This window comes from Wasmannia auropunctata, unplaced genomic scaffold (genome assembly GCF_000956235.1).
Source record: "Wasmannia auropunctata unplaced genomic scaffold, wasmannia.A_1.0 LD335991.1, whole genome shotgun sequence".
In the NCBI taxonomy this organism is placed as follows: domain Eukaryota; kingdom Metazoa; phylum Arthropoda; class Insecta; order Hymenoptera; family Formicidae; genus Wasmannia; species Wasmannia auropunctata.
The window spans coordinates 20003-26314 of NW_012026899.1; positions in this window are offsets into that span (position 1 = coordinate 20003).

Consider the following 6312-nt stretch of genomic DNA (forward strand, 5'->3'; position numbering starts at 1 on the left):
CGGACATTCATACGGAGACGAAACAGATAGAAGATCGCTTACGCCGATACGCAATAAATCGCACGCAATATCACAAGACAACGCGACGAAAGACACTCGCGATTCCGAGTACTTGCACACTTACACGGACGCTCGCGCACTGCGCGAGGGCTTTGCGGCGAACTCGCGACGACGATCTCCGGGTGGCTCGATACGCGTCTCCCGACACTCCCGATCGCTCACGGCAGATTCCTGTGGGAACCCTCGCACTTGGAGACGGGCGCCAGCAACCAACGGCTACGAACCGCGCGTCGCCAAAGGGACGCATGCGACGTGACTCGAACACCAAAAATAGCGTTTCCGTCCGCAGAGTGCGAATGGGTTCCGCGATCCGCCCGTGGCTTTACAACGCTTGGAGATAGAGGGTCACCTCACCGGCACGATCTGCACGTCGTCCCTCCGAACTCCTCCTGGCCGACAGCCGCTCGTCCTTCTTTCTCCAGCTCTCGCAACTCGCTCTCGCTCGCCGGTCCGCTCGCTCGGGATCGCGTCCGCTCATCCGCAATAGTCGCATGCAAAAGCGGCGTAGATCGCGTTCGATCCGCGATCGATGCCTGCACCCCCTGCCCGGGGGTGCGCAACACAGCGGCGCAGTCGGCCGCGACCAATCACGGCGCCGCGGGTGTCCTGCCGTTGCACGGGCGCAATCAGGTGACTCTGCATGTGGGCGCCTCGCGCCCGCGCGAGGTCGCCCTATATCCGGGATGTGGCGGCGTGGTATTAGATGGGCGCGTCCTTTGCCCTTGGATTCCGGGACGAATCGGCTATCTCGCCCCGGCAGCTCTCGGCGATGGCTCCGGGCCCAGGGGAAATCGCCGGCCGTATCGCCCTTCGCGGGCCTCAGCCACAGCGCCCGCCTTTCTGGTCGCGACCCTGGCGGCTCTGGTATCCTTGCGCGTGGTCACGCGCTCCGCGTGTGCGCGCTCGGTCACCTGCTCGCCGCGTGCCCGGTGCGTGTTCCCTTTGCTCCGGCGCCAGGTCGCCCCACGTTGGGCGCCAAATTTTGTCACGTGCTCCCGTGAGATAAGTAATTCGCGCGAGCACGGATCAAACAATAGGGAGGAAATCGTACCTGATTTCGGGAGGGAAGGTGTCGGATTTCGTCCTTTCGGCGACCGACAAGGAGCAACTACGCGAAATGTTGGGCGCCAGACGCGCTCGGCGGCACGTCACTCGCGAAACGCGACGATACTGCAATAGCGCGACAAGCGAAGTGTAATTGCTCGCAACGATATCCGAAATTCGCGAACGAACGCTGCTCCCCAAGGACGATCGCGCGAGGGCCGGCCGGCTTTACCTAACGGCAGGGCGAAACTAAGGGCGAACCAGGCGACGGACGGTAGGATGGTATGGGCCGGGCGAAAGAATTCGTACTTCCGATTTAGAACATAATAATAATGCCGTATTAGCCGTTTAGAAAGGCGGTAAGAAATAGCGGAAAAATAGGGTACAGTTCGTTAATAAAGAAAAAGAATAGAAAAGAAAAGATTCGCGTGGCGTTATGGAACGCAGGTAATCATACAGCGCGATAAGTTCCGGCGTAACAAAAAAAAGGAAAAGAAAAGAGACAGTTCAAGAGATTCGGCCGGTAAATAAGAACGCAATTAAAGTCAGAAATGGCGTGATAGTACAATGAAAAACGGGGCTCAGCACGACGCGAGTACCGAGGTCTAACGACAGTCAACAATAACGATCTTAAGTTCGCACGCCGGACGCGCCAACGGAGGCGAAAAACAAATATAAGATTACTTAAGCCAAACGCGACGGACATTCATACGGAGACGAAACAGATAGAAGATCGCTTACGCCGATACGCAATAAATCGTACACAATATCACAAGACAACGCGACGAAAGACACTCGCGATTCCGAGTACTTGCACACTTACACGGACGCTCGCGCACTCGTGCGCGAGGGCTTTGCGGCGAACTCGCGACGACGATCTCCGGGTGGCTCGATACGCGACTCCCGACACTCCCGATCGCTCACGGCAGATTCCTGTGGGAACCCTCCCACTTAGGGACGCGCGAAATGTCCGACCTCGTCACAATTCCAACATTTTCCGGGATTCGTACGCGCCCGGGGGACGGCTGACGTCGACGATTCCCCCGTGTTCGCGGTCATGGAGGTCGCGCCTGGCCCGAAACCAATGCAACGCAATGCCTGTTAAGAAAAGGGGGATGCACTGTAGCACGTCCGCGTCCGCGGCCGGCACGGTCCGGCGCCCCTCTTCGATCTGCAGGAGAAACGTTTCGGCCTCCTCTCCGCGAGTACCCGAAAACTTCAGATTCCACCCTCTCATCAATTTATAAACCGCGGCTGCCGAGTTTTTCCCGGTCCTGGTCGGTGGCGGTGGCTCCCCGCTCCGCGGCGGATCCGCCGGGCCCGCGCGCGGGAACTGCGGCCTGAGCCTCATTTCCTCGAACGGGCTGTCCGGACGAGCCGGGCCACCCTTGGGCAGCTCCAAGTGCTCCTCCGCAAGGCGACGGGTAAGAATATTCGCGAGGCTGTCGAGGACCTAGTGGTGTTTCGCTGGGGCGCTCCGTGGGTGCTGTTGACCGACAACGGGACGGAGTTCGTAAACCGCGAGATGCAGGCGTTAGCCGAACAGTATGAGATAAAACACGCTACGGTACCGCCCTATCACCCCCAGGCGAACTCCGTCGAAAGAGTAAATCGCGTACTTAAAATCATGATTACGGCCTTTATCGAACGCGATCACCGCGAGTGGGATCGGTATATCAGGGACTTTCGCTTCGCGTAAAATTCCGCCTACCATACGTCACTACAGACTACTCCGGCATTCTTGAACTTTGGTAGAGAACCTTCGGCTATCCATGTGCGTCACGAACAGGAGGGGGCGGTCGGGCTGGACGATCCCGACCCGGGAGAGTGGAAGGAACGCATGGAACAATTGCAAACGCTACAGGAGTGGGTCGCGGAGAATCTGGAGACCGCTCATCAAAAACAAGCCGAATATTATAATCGACGTCACAAAGAACGACGCTTTGCGATCGGGGATCAAGTTTTGAAGCGACAACACGTGTTGTCGTCCGCCGCTCAAAATTTCGCGGCCAAGTTGGCGATCAAGTACCATGGTCCGTTCGCTGTCGCGAGAGTTTTATCGCCCTTAGTCTACGAACTAGCGGACGCCGCCGGTAGGTCTCTGGGCAAAGTACACGTGAAGGATCTAAAACCTTACCTAGAACCTGTGGATTAGTGGCTGTCAGAGTATGTATGTCTGTGTGCTCGTGTGTAGCAGGGATGTCGGGACCCGGTAAACGGTATGAGCGGTTGCTCAAGCTCATCCGCGAGAGCCAGGCAAAGCTCGAGCGGGAAGCCAATCGAGAGGAGGAGCGGAGGCAACCGGACGAAGGAGCCGCGGTACGGATGGAGGCCGCGGACCTCACCGTACAAGTGACGGCGCGGAACGGCGGGACGGCCGAGGACCCCGCGGAAGCCCGCTGCGATCTGGTGGCCAGGGCGCCCACCCCGAAGCGTACCTCACTGTCACCCTGGGGACCCGCCGCCGTGACTGATAACGGTAGAGGCGTGTTGGGCGTGCGGATCCGACAAGCACTTTCAGGACCGATGCCCGAAGCGGCATGTCCGCCGCACCCTGCCATATTGTTTCCGGTGCGGGCGGGCCTGGTATACGGTCAGAACATGCCCTGACTGCGGGGATGCCTGGGCCGCGCAGGGACCCTGGACCCCAGGGCGGGGGCACCCAGGGCCCGAGCCACCCAAGAGACCGAGCAAGAAGCCAGGCAGTCGTTTGGTCTTGGAGCCCCCGGGCGGCTAGTAGAAATGGACTCACTCCCCGAGAGACCAACCCACGAAGAGCGGAGACAGCAGCCCTTAGCGACGACCGCCCGACCCCCGAACCTTTGGTTCCTCTTTGGAACCTTTGGAGTCCTCTCCGCTGACGCTCCGTTGGTCCGGTGAGGTGCCGCGGTACATATAAAGAGGTTCAACGAAAATTAATAAAAAGCACGCGTTTAAATTCGGGCCTCCCGGAGATCTCGGTTTCGCTTCGACAACGCAGCTGCCGGCCCGGCAAAAGGGCGCGAACCCGCGCCTTGTGACGGCGGCGGGACGCTGCTCCGCTGCAGCGGGCTGCAACGTCACGTATATCCACTATGACGCTTACCTGCGGCCTTTGTAGAAAATATATTTCCGCCGCGTTTCGCTGTGATTGCACCGAGAATCACGTTTTGCATGAAGATTATGTGCTCTCTGTCGATGGCCCCGAATTCGTCGCGGTCTACAGCCAGGGTAACGGTCCCTGTTCCATATGCCGGCGCCCTTCTGATCGCCCCGTCGGGGTCTCCGCGGGCGCTTCTGTAGCTTTCCCCGACAGTATTTTCGCCATCGAATCCGCGTCGCTTAAGGGCTTTTTTTCGAATCTCACTCTAAACGTTGCAAACATCAATACAAAACTGCAGGATCTTAATGCCATTAAGCTACAGCTAAATAATTTGGGCGTGATCAAGGCGCAGCTAATTACCCTTGAGACTAGCGTAAATCAGTGGATTTCCTCTTTCAACGATCTCTCTGCCAAGACTGATGCCCTGTCTGCGGTCTCTCAGCAGTTGACCATTAGGACGGACGCTCTTTCTATCGTTACCCAGGAACTCAGGGACGAGCACTCAAGCCTTGACAAGCGAATCAGCGCTCTCGAAGTCTCCACCTCCTTCAGAGCAACACAATCCTGCCGGACAACGCAATCTAGAGTCTCGAATTGATGCTCGGCTTGAAACTCTTGAGCGTGACAGGCTTTGTTCCGAGCTCATTCTTTTCGGCGTGAAGGAAAATCTGAGGGAAAACCTGCATGCCATCACTACCGGCATTGCGATTGCTCTCAAGGTTAAGGTCTCCCCGGGTGACATTGCGGTATGCTTCCGAATCTCCGCCAAGGGCGATTGCCCACACCCTGTGATCGTCAGACTGTCCTCCTGTGATAACCGCTGGATCGACAGTAAGCGGACCAAGGGCGCCCTAGACGGATCTGAGATCTTTCGATTTCCTTGCCGGATCCCGCATCGATGTCAACAAGAGATTGTCTGTCTCGACAAGGCTAACACTTGGCGAAGCTAGACAAGCAATCAAAGATGGTCTGCTTTATCACGCGTGGGTTCGCAATGGATATATTTATGGTAAGCGTCACTCTTTTACTCCACCCATTCGCGTGCGAAATCGCAATCATCTTGCGTCGGTTATCGCTGGTGCGCCTCAGCCATCTTCTGCTCGTTCTCCGCCCCATTCGTCCGATGCACCAAATGTTGCCTCTAATTTTGTCCCATGCGCCTCACCTCCTCGTACCGCTGGAACGTCCGGGGATGCGCGCTGCATCCCGTGCCCGCCGCGCGGCTATTACTTCCGCGCCCACAATTGTTTCCGGCGACTCTAGTCGCGGTGCTTTTCCGAAACGGCCTTCTCCACGCAATTGACCCTTGACTGCTGCGCCTCCCTCGCCGCGCGCTCATCTGCAACTGTGCCACATTAATTATCAATCCTTCTTCTCCTCCCACTTTGCGGAGTTCTCGAGCTCTTTCCCGTACAATCAATACGATCTAATCGCCATGTCCGAGACCTGGCTCAAAACTCATATCCCTGACGATCTGATTTGCCTGTCGAGATATTACCTTATCAGAAGAGACAGAATGAGAAAGGGGGGAGGGTGGCATTGGCTTATATGTGCGTAACGGTATCTCTGCGAAAATTCTCGCGTCCTTGCCCGAGTTTTATTGCGCTCAACATGAATATTTACTTCTCAGTATCTCTTGTGTTAAATCTCGACCTCTCTTACTCTCAATCCTTACTGTCCGCCCAAGCTTGGACAGCTTTCAATTTTTCAAGCCGACTTTGAGAGACTCCTTCCATCCTTCTGAGTCGCCGTCGTCATTGGCGACTTCAACATCGATCTCAATCGTCTTTCTTTCGTACTGACTTCCTTCTTAACTTCTCTTCTTGCAATCATCTCTATCTTGTTCCGTACAGCCACTACACCTCCTTCTCTCGCACTAGGATTGATCACTGCCTGTTAAGCGATCAGTCTCTACTCGTCTCATTTGACCAACGGCCTCTTTTATTTCTCTCGAGGCACAACCTTATCGAAGTCACTCTAGATCTCTTTATTCATTGTTTACCGCCTCGAACCGCCTCTCTCTCTCTCTCTCTCTCTCTCTCCTGAGACGGACGTGTGTCACATCGCTCCGTAAAAATCATAATTTTTACGGTGGTTAGAGAGAGCGGAGGGGAGTAAAAGTTTTC